Here is a 15,402-nt window from a genome sequence, read left to right as displayed (position 1 = left end):
TCGTTCAAGGTATAAAGTCATCCATCCATCCATCTGCTTATTCAACATGAACTATGTGCCTTGTATCAGTGGATAGTGGAAGATGGTGATGGACAGAAAGACCTGTCCTGTTCTTATCCTGTAACTCATAGTGGTGAAGAGGAAAAAGAGACATGGAAACAACTATTCCATTATAATGTGCTAGATGAAGCATGGGGCATAAAGTAAGTACTCATAAATGGCCCATGAATAGACATGTTATAAGAGATGTACAAAGTCCTAGGGCCAAGTTTTGTAACCACAGTGCTTTTGACATTTTGGGCCAGGTAGGTCTTGGTTGTGGGGGACTGTCTTGTGGGCTGTAGAATGTTTAGCAGCGTCCCTGGCATCTCCCTGCTAGATGTTCGTAGCTCTCTTCACCCAGCTGTGACCATCAGAAATACCTCTAGACGTTGCTAAATGTCCCTTAATGGGGCAAAATTGCCCTTGATTGAGAGCCACGGGCCTAGAGGAACATGGGACTATCATACCACGTTCGGCAGGGCCTAGGGAAGGGTGTGCAGGTTAGGATATTCTTAATGGTGAATAGCTCAGGCTCAGCTCAGTTTATCCCCAAGAAGCATGGCTGCTGACGGTGACTTAGGTAAAGGCCCCTCTGTTTATGTTTGTCAAAATCTGGATTGATTTCTTCCTCTTCCTCATGGCAGAGACAATGCTGTATTTCATCAAACCCCCTCTTTTATTCTTCTCTGTAGAGCCCATTTTCCAGGCTTTCTTTCAGTTGGGTAGGGACAGGTGATTGAGTTCTGGCCAATGGGATGCAGTTACTTTCCGGTTTCATTCCTATGAAATCTCCCACATGTTTCTTCACTTTGTCTCCCCTGGTTTGTTGACTGTAAGCACAGAAACCAGAAGAGGATCCTGAGGCCCTTCGGAGATGGTGGAGCCACTGGAGGAAGAGGCCTGAGACCCTGAATGGTTGTGTGGAGATCAGCCCTCTCCTGATCTGCACTGAGCTGTAACATGGTACAGAAAAAAGCTCTTACTGTGCTGTACCTCTGAGATTTAGGAGATGTCTGGTATAGTAGTTAGCTCTCCTGATTCATATGCTTCCCCTTTCTCCCTCTCTTCTATGGGATACCTCTCACATGTCACAAAGATACTGTTTAATGTTACTTCTCTGTGGTCATTCTGGTGACCTGCCATGTCATAACCTAGGATATACCTATCTTAGCAGCCCCTATGATGCAATTAATTCTATACCTTCCAAGCGCACATGGGTTTTCCTTTCAAAATCTTGGATTGGAAGGGATCAGTGTTTGGATCTGCCTCTAGCTGCCCTTTGAGACTACTAGGACCCGGTCATGGAATAAGGAGTTTGGGTTATAATCCAAGCAGAAATTCTTCCTGCAAGCTGAGTTCATAGTAGCTTTATTCCCTACACAGTTCAAATGGTGACATTCTTAAGGCAGAAGAAGAAAGAGGACAGTCAATTCCTTTATTTTAATTTTGGCAAGACTGGGTTATGGTGCTCTGGGGAAATGCAGTCACAGATATATTAACCTTTTAAAAAATTCTTGGCAGTCTAACTTGTAAGTCATAAACCTAAACAAAAGCAGTGTATCCTTGAAGAAAGTTTGTGTTGGCTATGTTTGACACCGACATCCCACCTTCCAAGATCATCCTTCTGTCTTTGCCTGTGAAATGCAAGTTCTATTTAGTTTCTTTTAATCAGTATCTGTTTCCTAGATTATTTGGGTGTATTGTGATTTTCAGCATTTAGACAGTGTTATGATTAGCTCAGCAATCACTGTGCTATATATGATTTGCTGCCAAGTAATGGATAAGCATAAGGGAGTTTTCCTTTTCTGATTCTAAGTGATAATAGTGCACCTCCATTTGAGAGGCAGCATAGCAGGATGGCTAAGACCATTGACTTTGGGGCCCTATCACCTGGGTTCAAACCCCAGCTTAGTGTTTTCCCTCCTGTGTGCCCTTGGGGCAAGTTGCTTAACTTCACTTTGCCTTGCTTTCAGAAACAATAATTGTACCCGCTTCATAGAACTGTTGTGAGAACCAAAGGGTTTACTTTGTATGTAGACTTTCAGTGCATACCTGGCTAAATGCCAAACTCTTGTGTTTTTGTATTTTAATTACATGGTAATCAAAAGGCGAACTTTTTATTATTGTTTAATTCATTGGGTCTTTAAACCTCCTCTGTGTTTTTTAAGGACTTAATTAGCCAGAGATTTTATATCTCATTTAGGAAAATTTTCTATTTTTATGTATATATACACAGACAGGGAAAAATATGAAAGAATATGTGCTAAAATGTTAATAGTGTCATTTCTGGGAGGTTTGATTATGGATGATCTTAATTCATTTATAATTTTATCATTTGCATTTTCTAAGTCTCTACACGTAAGCCTATATTACTTGTAGATTTTTGTTTTGCTAGAACAAGGAACTCAACTAATATTTTCGATATTTTTAAAGGATGTTATTTGTATTGTATTTTCATGTGATTTATAGGAAATTTCATATTAAGTCAATATTTTTTGCCCTAGCTTTTTGTGATTTTCCCCATATTTTCTCCATTTGAATGAAAACATTAGTAGGATCAGTGACACAAATTGCCACTCACGGAGACTTCTAGAACATAGCTGCACATTTCATGTAACTTCTCTTCGAGTAGCTTTTGTTTCTTTGTTTCCTGTGCCCATTATGTCTGGTAATTCTGGTAATTAGCTGTATTCCTGCCAGTCACCCTGATTAGCTATAGGATCAAATAGCTACAGGACATGGAGCTAATACTATGGGGACTACTTCCTGCTTTTACCTTGAAGAAAGCACTTAACATATGGGATCCCCATAGATGAATAATATCCCTGTGCAATTGGAGGGTGGTTAACTAGAACCCCTACAGTCTACCTGATATTTCTCAAACTCTGTAAAGAACTGGACCAGGTCAACAAAGAAAAATCTCCCAGTAAGAAAGGGAAAGGGAAGAGTTTGAAAATGTGGCCTTCAACAATATTTCCAATTCTGTCATGACGAACAACTGGTGACTCAAGTAGAGTAATGTCAACCACCTATTGAAAGCTTCCTATTCGCCTTCATTTTGCATATCTGATCCCAATATTTACCATAACCCTGTGAGGCAGGGAAGTAAGAACAATAATACTATTAAATAGTAACCAACAGCTAACATTTGTTGAGCACTTAGCATGTGGCAGCCACTGAGCTAAGCTCTTTACATGTTTGTCTCATGCCAACTTCATTGGATGTTTAACAGTACATGCCATCATGATCCCCACTGTATAGGTGAGCAACTGAGGCTCAGGGAGGCAACTTGACAGTGCTAAGATGTGACTCAAGTCTGCCTCACTCCACAGTCATGGTTGTTCCTCATGACATTATATTGCTGGATTGTTCCATAGTCAAGTCTTTTTTTTTTTTTTTTAGGAATTCTGTACTCTTGAATGTCTTCACTTTTCATCTGGTGGTATGTTTCTTTTCATCTCCTTTGTTTTTTCTAGTAATACCCACATTTATGTATGGTTTTTAAAGGATGTTTTTATATACATGTTCTCTCCATTTAATTATCTTTTTGGTCTTCATAATTAACCCATGGGGTGGTCAGAACAGGTGTTACACCAGCTTATCCATGAGGAAAATGAAGCACTGAGGAATGGACTTCCCTCGGCATATGTGACCAGTACATGGCAGAAGCTGAGGGCTTTGGACTCCTGGTCCAGGTCTTGTTCAACTCTGCCCTGGTTCTGACACCTCTTTCTCATGGGTCAGCTGCCTTTTTCTTCCTACCCCAAGAGGATCACACTTTTTATTAAAACAAAACCATTTCCTTGGTTGTTTTTAATAGTTCAGCAGGATTGGGACATGCACATGGGATCAGTCAGGACAAGCAGAGGAGATGGCCTTCCAGGAGTTATCACGCCTTAAGTTGTGTGTATCAGGAGGTGTTCACTAAAGCTGGGTGGGTTAATTGGCTTATCCCTTTCCAGAATCTTGGAGAGGAGCCAATGATGTAACGTGTCCCCCAGTACTTGAGGAACTTGGCCCATTTCCAGCTCCCTGCACTATTCCTGCAGGCCCATGCTCAGCTCTCCCTGGAAGCAAAGCTTCAGACCACCCGTCAGCAAATGAGACCTTTTTCAAGAAGTTGCCCTGAAGCCATTTCTTTAATGAAAGCTTCTAGTTCATCCCTTTGCTAGAAACTTAATTTATCACCGAATGAAGATTTTTAGAAGATATTGTTACTACTTTTTTAAAAGAGAAGTATCAGAGGACAGGGGTTGGTGAAAGCACTAAAGAAAACCATTAATGTGTATTGAGAATCAGACTGCTGTTTTCTGATGAAGATGGCAGGAGGGGCAGGTGTTACCATTTCACAGGGTGACAGAGTTTTCATAACACAGCAAAGAGCGGGGCAGAAAGGCAGCTGTTGGACTCTTGTATAGCAGACCAGGAGCTCTCAGGGAATTGGGTCCAAATTGTGGTGCCTTTTTTTGGAATCTGAGATTCTGAGGTCTAATTTCGTAAGGAGAAATGGAGTTATGAAAGAAGGTAATGTAATAGAGATAAAAAGAATCTGAAGATGTGGGTTATAACCCCAGCTATGTGACTAATTGCCTCTGTGACTTTAGGAATGTCACTTAACAGCTCTGGGCTTTAGCTGCCTTACCTGTAAAATGAGCTGGTTGGACCAGATCTGTGGTATCCGACCCTCACTATGCATCAAAATTACCCGGGAACCTTCTAAAAAAATAGAGGTTCCTGGGCCCTATCCATAGAGATTCTGATTTAATTGGTGTGGGTTTTTCCCAAACATCAGTATTTTTAAAGGCTCTCCAGGGACTTCAAATGTGCAGCCCAGTTAGATCGACTCTAAAATTTCTCTAGCACTAGCAGTGTGTTTTAAAATATGTATAGTTGGTCTCTTACCAAGGGATTTATAAACTGTACAACAGCTTGTAAATGGGTATACTGTAATGAAGAACACTGATCATTTTTGTCTTGGAAAACATAGAAAAGTCACTGAAGAGTTATTGAAGCTATGTCATTGAATCTCCAGGGGAAGCCACAAAAGTTTTCTTCAATGAGACATTGAAGATGGGAAAAAGAGAGCTTAATATGTCCAGAAAGGAGGAATTGTTCATTTATAGGTAACTGAAAGCATTTTTCCTCAGAGATTTATGCTAGGAGAATTTGTGCAGAGTTCTAGAAGAGAATGTTTGGGTTGCAAACTATTTTTAAGGTAAGCACAGTAATTTCTAACCTACACCACCTTTTAAGAGAAGAGAGAAAATCATATTTTTATAGATGCCGAATTATTAGGTCTGTTTTTAGGTCAAAATTCCAGTCATTACTAAAGCAAATTACCCTTCCTTGAGAAACAAATTCCCCCAAACAAGGTTTATTTCTAAATGTAGTGCACTGAAAAACATGATTAATTGAATAGTCTTTTTGTTTACTTAATTTCAAACTCTTAACCCTGAAATTATCTTATAGTATATCTTGTACATACTGAATTATATGATTTTATTGTATATGCTTGTGTATCAAAAGAAAAATTATGATGTGTGACATAAATTTGATACCAAAGTTTTCCCTTCAAGGACTTTCTGTTCAAATCTTTGGTCCCACAGATCCCCAGAGACGGTTATCATCTGACACATAAGCAGGTCATAGTAAATCCAAAGCCCAAGGTCACCCCCCTTTCCTTCTTTCCTCTTCCTCCCCACCACACACAGAGAGCTCTGGCTTTGTAATCCTCTTTTGTGTCAGAAGAATCTTGGCAAGATTCTGAACTGTTGTTTCTTCTAAATAGGAAGTCACCATATGTATCCATGATTAACTTCACATTTATTTTAAGTGTAGAGCCTGTGATCTGTAACAACTCTAGACCAGGAAAGTAAATGACCTCGTGCTGTGTCAGGTAGGAGCAGATGCAGTTAGATAAGAGGTACTTTTAAAACAATCAATGTTTCTACTTATTCCTAGCCCTTGATTCTTTTTCCTGAAAAGGGAAAAAAATGGAGTTTGTATTTAAAAATTCCATGAGGGTTTAAAAACATATTGGATGATAGTTTATTAAGTACAGAAAAGCATAGAGAGGAAAATAAAAATGAGCCCACCTGGGTAATTCATCACCTAGGTAATCCTGTAAACATTAGAAATACAAATATCCAAAAAGGACACAAAAGACTTCTCCCTAGATATCTACTTTAAATAGAGAACTTAATTTTTTAAAATTTCAAATATGAGTCTAGAAAATACTAACTAATATTTTGATGACTTATGTGCTGGCTCCTGTACTTACGTCTAATTCTGCAACAACTATTATAAGGTAGGTATTTCTATTATCCTCACTTTACAGATGAGAAAAGATGCTAAGTAATTTGCCCAAGGTCACGGTTAATATACAGGAAAGCTGGGATTTGAACTCAGACAGCTTGGCTTCCAAGGGCCAACTCACAAACCATTTTTCTGTGCTGCTTATCCCACAGTGTTTGGGAGTTAATCTGTAGGAATTTATAACTACTCCTGTTAAGTAACTAGACTGCTATGAAAATTGAGGTTTTTTTAAAAAACACATCCTAAAACCATCTCCTTCTGCTGCATATTCAGACCTACACTTTGGGATTGGCTCAGAAAAGCAAAATTTGGTTTTAACAATGCTACCTGAAAGATTATGCAATTTTATATGCTGTATTAGATTAAAATTATGTTTATAAGGAGGAAAGTGTCAATTGTAGATATAGCTTATTAAAACTGAGTTCCTTGTTTACCCTCTTTCCTTCTCATTTTTCAAACTCTTTTGTTTCTGAGTATCTTTAAATTGTGGTCCAGATTTAATCCATGGAGAGGCACTGCCATCAGAGCAATGGTAATGGTGGTGGTGTTTCTCGAACCCTACCTAGTGACGTCTAGGGCTTGATTCACCTTCTAGAATACAGAATGTGCCCAGGGAATGGTTTAAGGGACTGAGCTCTTTTCTCTACTTATAGTCAGCACCTCAGAAGCCAGTATTTCATAAATACAGACAGAAAATTCTTTTCCTAAATACATTTTATTACATTATTTTTTGAGGCTGGCTTACACATTATGGAATCTTGTATTCATTCATCAATTTTTTTTTTCTTTAAAATTTTTTGATCTTTAAGACTTGCTTCATAAGTAACAAGTGAAAGCACACAAGTAGATATAAACATTTACATAGATTTACAAGAGTTAAAATCTGAAATAATAAATGGTGGAGAACACAGGTACACAGGAACTCTCACACACTGCTCCTGGAACTGTAAATTGTTACAAACACCTGGAGAAGGATTTGGAGATAGTCAAGTTGAAGCTTTGTACACCCCGCAATCCAGGGATTCTACTCCTGGGTTTATACCCTTGCCTCTGTGTATAAGGAAACAAGTATGAGGGTGCTTGCTCATTATAACATGTCTGTAGTGAAAAGCAGACAAACCAGCCAACTGGAAACAAGCTTACCTGAAATGGAGAAATAAATTTCAGTGTTTTTCACACAGTGGAATACTATGCAGGAGTGAAAATGAATTAAGTAGAATTACATGGACCGATATAAATAAATCACCAAAACATAATGTCAAATGGGAAAGGCAAGTTCCAGAAGGATTTATCCACTATGATTGTGTTTATACAAACCTTTAAAACACTACATTGTTTATGATTATAAACATACTCTGTAAATATTTTAAAACATATGGGATGATAATCACTGATAGCAGGATAATGGTTCACTGTGGAGCAGAAGGATGGCTAATGGGTCTGGGGCTTATTGCTGTAATATTTCATTTCATAAACTGAGTAGTGGTACATGGGTGTCTGTTATAATATTGTCTGAACAGTTTTGTGTGCTTCAAGTATTTCCCAGTTTAAAAATAGGAAAGAAAACAACTTTCTTGAAACCCTGTTTTAGTTTCATCAAAATAGCAATAGCAAAGAGGAATAAGGGAAGGAAATCTGATGGAGTAACATGAAACGACCATTGCTTAAGGAAACACAGAAGGAACACAGCGCTACATGGTGAGAATGATGCCCTTTCTTTAAACTCCTCCTGACCCCTTATTTCTTGACTGTTATGATCTAGTAAAAGACCAAGGAGGAGAATGTGGAGGATAGAGGGTGTGTTCATGGGCTGGAGGAGAGATCTAATCTTCCAGAGGAATGGGAGCATGAAATGTTTTTTAAAGCTACCTGACCCACAGGTGATGGGCATCTCAAGGCTTTAATTAAAACTTCCATCTTCATGAAAGTTTCTGATCCTTAAAGAAAACATTTAGTTCTCATTACTCAGCATTTTGGTAGAGTGTGTGTGTGACTTGTCTCCTGCCTTTGAACTTCCAGCTACGGCAGAAGTTTAGGAGCCTCCTTCCCCACCTGTGTCTGCTATCAGGGCAGCAGGGGGTGCATTCAGGGAGTAAAGAGAAATAAAAGTACAAAGCGGATCCTGGTAGGCAGTTACAGCATACAGTGGTAGGGTTGACAGCCTAACACTGTCCACTTTAGAAGTCCAGTCTTTGGTTCTAGAAACCTTTATTCTCTGTCTTCCTCTAGGTGCCATTCTTAGTGCAGAATCACAGAAGAGAGAATCCAGGAAGTATTTTCATACTGGCATTTTAGTATAGGAAGAGGCCTTAGACATGCAGTGCAGCGTTCTCATTTTTGCAGGTGGTAAATACAGATTTCCAATCCACGGTGAGTAGGCTGACCCAAGAGGTGGTGGAGGGAGACGAGAACCCATACTCCCACACTTGAGGCCAAGAACCTCCTGTAACTCCACGTTGTCTCTCTAAGCCCATCTTGCCTTCTAGTCCTGACCTGGGGCTGAACTGGTGTCACTTTCCCCACTGTGTTCCATCTCTAGCTCTAGAACTTGTCCCGGTTATCTCTGATAAAAAAAGACATAACATACTATGTTGTCCTTGTGCTCAAGACTTTCCAAATGATCCAAAGAGAACACCGAGGGTGGTGAAAATAAATGCATTTAATCTGAGTCCCTCACTCTGCTGCTTCCTATCAGGAGGGAATTTTTCCTGGAAGAGATGAGAGGTTGAGGCAATCTGAGTTATGCTTCCCCTGTTAGGAATGAATTTCCTCTGTCATAGATGCTGGAGCAGGAAGTTAAGGTCAGGCCTGCTAGTCAAAGAATAACCAAACTATTATATTAAAAACAGTTTCCTTATCTAGCACCTGTGTTTTACAGTAATTCAAATTATGCAAAATTAGGAGAATACATTCTCTTAACTAATTTTGGAAAAATAACTTTTCCCATCACATAGTATTTCTCAAAAGCAAACGATCAGCGGTAAGCCTTCCTGTGAGTCAAAATAAAATGGGCTCCTGAATGTCCATTTAATAAAGATTGTTAAATGTCTCAGAGGTGTTAATGTTGATTTAGATGAACAGGTACATTTCTATGGCAAAATTCTTCTGGGACTGACTGCTGTGGGCAAGCTAGGTGCTTTGGCTTGGAGCTGTGCACAAATCCTTTTTTTCTTCTTTTCTGCCAGACATATAATCATCCTGAAACAGCAATTAATTGAAGCATACATCTTCAGGCTATATAGGCTCCCAGCCAAGTGAAGGGTATTTATGATTGAGTCTGGCTGCCAAGCAAATTGCCAGTGTCCACCTATGACAACTCTTCATCCCACTTCTTTCTCTAGGGCACATTCATTTTCTCAAAATACACACTGACAATACTTTGATGAGTGGAGAAAAAGGCAGAGAGATAAGAAAAACCCATTATGTAGAGAACCCATTTTATACGTTCACCAACATGATACCAAGAACATAATAGTGGCTAATCTAATGCCTTCTTGGATCATAACACTGTAGGGTTTATTATCAAGTATTTAGGTATATTAATATCAGAACATTTCATTCCTGGGGAAAGGAAATAGAGTTATTCAAATTTAAGTATGTGATAAAAGAAAGAAAAGCTGTGAAGTAGTTTAAGCCTGCTATAAGAAAGGATTACGTTATGACTACTTTTTTCTTTCTTTTTTTGTGCACTGAAAAGTATTATAGAACATTCTTATGTAAATTTTCTAGATTAATTTCAAAGTAATTTATATTGCACAGACTTTTCTGACATGAAAAAACAGGGTCCTAGACTATTCCTCCATTACACTTCTAATACATTATTTGTATTTATGTGTAAAGACAATATGGAGAACAGCTTCCTAAAGCTTGTTAAAATAAACAGACTCTATTCTGCTGAGGCTTTCATTCTTTTTCGTTCTCCTTCCATATTCTCTAAGGTTTTCCCTGGCCTTAGGAGATTGTCTGGCCTGACTCTGATTTCCTCTGTAGAATGTCTCCTTCCCATGGGAGATGAGAGGCACACTTTGGCATATTAGTGCTTTCTCCTGGTACAGATGTACAAGTAAAGAGTCCTTTTTTCAGGATTTTACACCATATGACCCATTTGGTTAATTATTTTCTGGTCTTCCCAGACTCTGATTATTCTTTCTTTCTTTTTTATTAAGGTATCATTGATATACAGTCTTATGCTCAGTTTTCACATGAGCAACATTGTGGTTGTTAGATTCCCCCTATTATCAAGTCCCTACCACATACCCCATTACAGTCACTGTCCATCAGCATAGTAAGATGCTATAGACAGACTCTTATTATTCTTAAGAATCTTAAATTAGGGTCCCATTTTACAGCACCAGAAAATTTTGCTTTATTCATTGTTTTTAAACAACCCTCATATCAATACTCTGCATTTATTTATTTGTCAGGATTTTGTTAGAGGCAAGTGACAGAAATACCACTCAAACTCGTTTACACAAAGGTGACGTTATGTTACAGAGATGGATGGTAGCGATGGTTGCACAACAACGTGGATGTACTTAATGACACAGAACTGCATCCTTAGAAAATGTGACTTTATTGGCACCCCCATTTGGGGAAACCTAAAGAGGCTTCAGGAAACTCTTTTTTTCCCTCTTTCACATGCCCAATATTTAATTTCCTGTTGTTCCTTTCTAAAGCTCCAGAAGTTCAAATTTCCTTCAGTATGTGACAGAGATATGTAGAAGGTGGGGAGTGGACTGGGGGATGGGCCACAGGTGGCTTCACAGCAGAGTTGGTTACTGACCCAGGTTACTGGCTTGGGAGCAGTTAGTTCTCCAAGTAAGGTGATGAGCTTCAGCAAAGGTGTGAGGGTGGAAACACCTAGATAACTAGTTCATTTTGTCTCTAGAATATTCTGTACAATGTGCACAGAGCAAAGGGGAGTGGCATGCTATAGCCAAACTCAGCAAAGGTGGCTGGGAAGGGTAGCGAGTACCACTGCCTGGGAACTTAGACATCCCTGGAGAATGAAGGTGAGAACGTGAGGGTCAGGATAGTGGTCCTCATAGAGAAGGCAGAGACTCCTGCTCTGGGGAATTGGAAGGGAAAGGAGTGTTGGGGAAGGAATATCTCAGGAAACATTTTTCATTCCATCTGTTGAAATGCCTTTTTATCCTTTCATTTACAGGATGACCTTCCCATCTCTCTGCCTTTTTAAAGTATCCCAACCATATAAGCATCCATCTGTTCTGATGTCCTGATCTGTAGAATTGTTCTATCTCATTCTACTGTTTTAATTCTGCCTATAAATTTTCTTATTTAATTTAACCTAAGCCCTCATGCTATCCACTCTTTTTATCCATCAGTAAGATGCAGAGGGATCTTATTTAGTCTAGGAGTAAAGGGCTTTGTTGCTAGATGTCCTTTCCACTGGGGCCAATTACTCAAGTATTTTCCTGGAAACTATGGGAATTGTGTATTCTGAGCTTAACTATAAATGTTTTTAGGTCTGAAAGGACCTAAAAGAACAACAACAAAAACATGCCATTCTGCCTATTTAACAGATGAGAAAACTGCATCCCACAGTTAGGTAACCGTATCATACTTTTATTACCTCAAACAACAAAAATCTCAAGGAAGAGCAGATGAGTGATTTAGAACCATTATTGCTCTGCCCCAAAGAGGAAAATAGCCTCTTCTGGACTTTTCTTACCCAGCCATTTTCCTGTTGCTTAACCTGTCAGTTGTTTTACACAACAATTGCAGGTGTCTTTCAGATACAGAGCTGAGTGGGTTATTTTTGCTGCCTCCCTCCAGGAGAGTCTGTTATGTCATCCAAGCAAATACTAGTCTGGCTCTAGTTGAATCACTTGAATTTTGGTAGGCTATGATAATGCCCACATTTTCTGTATTAAGGAGCACTAATATGTTCCCCCATTGAAATCCATTTCAGGGGCTATCCAACCTTAGTGGAAATCTGAATTTCTGGATGGTTTTAGAGGCTTTAAATGAAGTCCTGGTGATGTCCCCAGAGGGACATCGTATCTGTCCCTCTGTATCTTTCTTTACTTCTTTATGGGTTCCGACTGGCTGAAAAACATAGGCAAAGGAAATAATTGTGGTTCTTTAGATAACTTAGTAATGTGGAAGATAATTGGCCATGAAAAAAAACTGGCAAGTCAATGAAATGATTTCTATTCATGGGCAAAACCAGGCTCACCTAGCAAACGTGGTGGGAAAATAGTCAAAACTCCTTCCCCTTCACGCTCCTCTTCTGGGCTGGTGATTCTGTTTGGGAGCTTTTACAGATCAGCCAGCTTTGCCTTTTTATTTGCGATAGTGATTGAGTTTTTTATTTTGCCAAAGGAGTGATATTGGTCCTTGGTTTCTCTCCCAGCGGGCTTGCTCACAAGCCGGCTGCTGGCTGCTTGGGTGGGTCTCATGCTGTTTCAGGGCGGCGAGATCGTGTTTCCTGGAAGGTGACGCCTGTGAGGACAGAAATGTTTTTCTGCTGGAAAATGGCCTGGGAAGGAAGTTTATGTGTGAGATGATGTTAGTGCAGTCTGGGAAGTCTGCTCTCTCCCAGTTGTAGAGGGAAGACGAAGATGGTGAAGTGCACCCTTACTCAGTAGCATCTTGGAGGGAGGTCACCCCTGCTGCCCTCCCAAGATTCAAGTCAATTCCTAAAAGAGAATTCTGACTGGTCTGCCTGGGTCTTGTGCCCACCCTGGTGGTGAGGGCTGCTTAGGGAAGTGTTCCAGTGAAGAGTTTTATCTGAATCACAAGGGTCTAGGAGGGACAGTTCCTAAAATGGAGGGAGTTAAGATGGACTAAAAAGTCCCAGCTTTTTCCCACAGAGACACTGATCCTTTGGAGAACATTGATGAGTTCCCAGGAGGTACTCTGAAGAATTGTTGGATCACTGAGAGGATGAACCAAGCAGGGAATATCACTGTTCTCCGAAAGGGAGGGATTTTTCCAGTGAAAAATCAGCTCATTTCTTCAGTTGAATACAAGTACCCATTCTTGTATATTTCTAACAGATTAGGACAATCATTTTTGAAAAGCCATAGCAGACACTATTTTGAATGACCGTTTTGCAGCCTGTGCCTTCACAGGAGTTGTTCCCTTGAATCTTCACAGCAGCCCAGAGTGGTTGGCGATTTCCTTTTGGTTTTATGGATAGGGAGACTGGCACCTTTGGGGTGAAGTTTCAGAGCTGGCAAGAGGCAGAGCAATCCTTGAACCCTAGTTTGTGTGATTCTGGTGCTCTTTCCTCTATGCTCCAGCTGCTTAGGAGAGAACTGGCAGATGCTGCTGTTAATCAAGGTTGTGAAGTTGAATACAAATTGAGAAGGAAATGAGGAGGCAGCATCATAAATCCTGCCACACAAGTTTAAGACCTTCAATATGTCAGGGTTCTTAGGATCTCTCAGTTTGTTGCCATGTAATAGGGCCCAAAGTCTGAATTGCAGGTTCATTTTTGAAACTACATGCCCCTATACCAGCAAGATTTATGTTGAGACATTTATTTTACATAGATGGCTACTTAGTGACAGGGCTTAATAGGTATCTTTTGAAGTATCAGATATTTTTTTTACAGGTGCTTGGTTAACCACGAATGCATACCTTCTTCATTAACAATACATAGAAATGTTTATTTCAAATTGAAGCCATTTGAGGCCATCAAAAATTGTTTGGGGAGATTTTTCTCTTATCTGTGGTTTCAGGGATGGGTTAAGTTGGAAACTATGGACTTACTACCTGACACTTTTCCCATTTCGATTATTAACTTGAGTAATGGTATCAGCTAATTCCCTGCACAGAGAGAAGCTCACGCTGCCAAAACCGTGGGTTTCTGTAGCCCACCCAGTGCCATACTAAATAGCCTTTTCTCCACCAAAAGCAAGAAAAGCTTCAGGTGAAAAATTGGGGCTGGTTATTTACTTCTTAATGTTTTTCAGTAAGCAGAGTAAAATAAACAAGCATTTTGCTTCAGTATATCATCTGAACACAGAAAATTGTATTGCAAAACAAGGGATGAGGTATAAACTTGCTTTTTAATACAGCTGCTGTTTTTTCTGTTCCCTGAATTCTGCTTGGGCCTGACTTTGAGCATCCGTCTGGGAAATCTGTGACCTTTTGGTCTAAGGCTTTGCTATAGCTATTGATATCTTCCGACTTCCGTGTTCTACTTACTCTTTAAAAATTCTATTAAAAATGGAATTTCATTTAGACATCTGTTTTTATATTTAATTTTTGTAATGTTTCTTTTCTCTCCCAATATCAGAGGTGGTTATTAACTATAAAGATCTGGAATAAGCATATGAGAAAAAAAAGGGGGAAAATAACACACTTATAACCTAATCATTAAGAAATAAATACTGTTAATTTGTTGATATTTTTCTTCTTACTCTTTGCTTTATGCTTATTTATGTATGTGTATTTGCATTTAAAATATAGATTTGCTATCTTGTTTATGGTACTTTACACAACAAAATTCTTTGTGCATATCTGCTGTGTTCCAGGCCTTGGATATGGTTTTATTTACTTTTTTCTCTCCACCCAGTATTATATAACAAATATCTCTCCAAGTCTTTAAAAGTTCTTTGAAATGTCATTTTTAATTGCTGCATAAAATTCTACTGTTTGGATGTATAATATTTTGTGTGCTTATTCCCTAAGATTAGATAATTAATAAGCTTCCAATTATTTTTCATAATAAACAACAGCCTGATAAACATCTTGAACATAAATCTTTGTGCCCATCCCTGATTGTTTCCTTAGTGTAATTCCCCACAAGAATTACGAGGGTAAAGGATGTAAAGATAGGTATAGCTCATTTGAATGTACCCTTCAGTGGCAAGCTCCATCTTATGCTTTGGTTCTCTGTCCCCTAAACTTGGTTGCCTTAACGGGATCCTAAAATTCACATAGCATTAAAGAAACCTAAAATATATTTTAGAAAAAATTCTATACTCCCAAAGATACAACATTTAAACCATTTAAAGTGACTGTGGTTGAGATATGTGTCTTTCTAGCAAGGAATGAAAGAGTTCTAAGCTT

General features: G+C 39.1%; 1 protein-coding gene across 6 annotated transcripts in view; it reads left to right on the top strand.

Annotated features, from left to right (window-relative positions):
• The window catches only part of ANKRD44 (ankyrin repeat domain 44), a 287,374-nt gene that overhangs the window by 73,360 nt on the left and 198,612 nt on the right, over positions 1 to 15,402 (top strand). The window lies entirely within an intron of this gene.

The sequence above is a fragment of the Manis pentadactyla genome, chromosome 6 (assembly GCF_030020395.1).
Source record: "Manis pentadactyla isolate mManPen7 chromosome 6, mManPen7.hap1, whole genome shotgun sequence".
Lineage (NCBI taxonomy): Eukaryota > Metazoa > Chordata > Mammalia > Pholidota > Manidae > Manis > Manis pentadactyla.
This window is presented reverse-complemented; position numbering and strand designations above follow the sequence as displayed.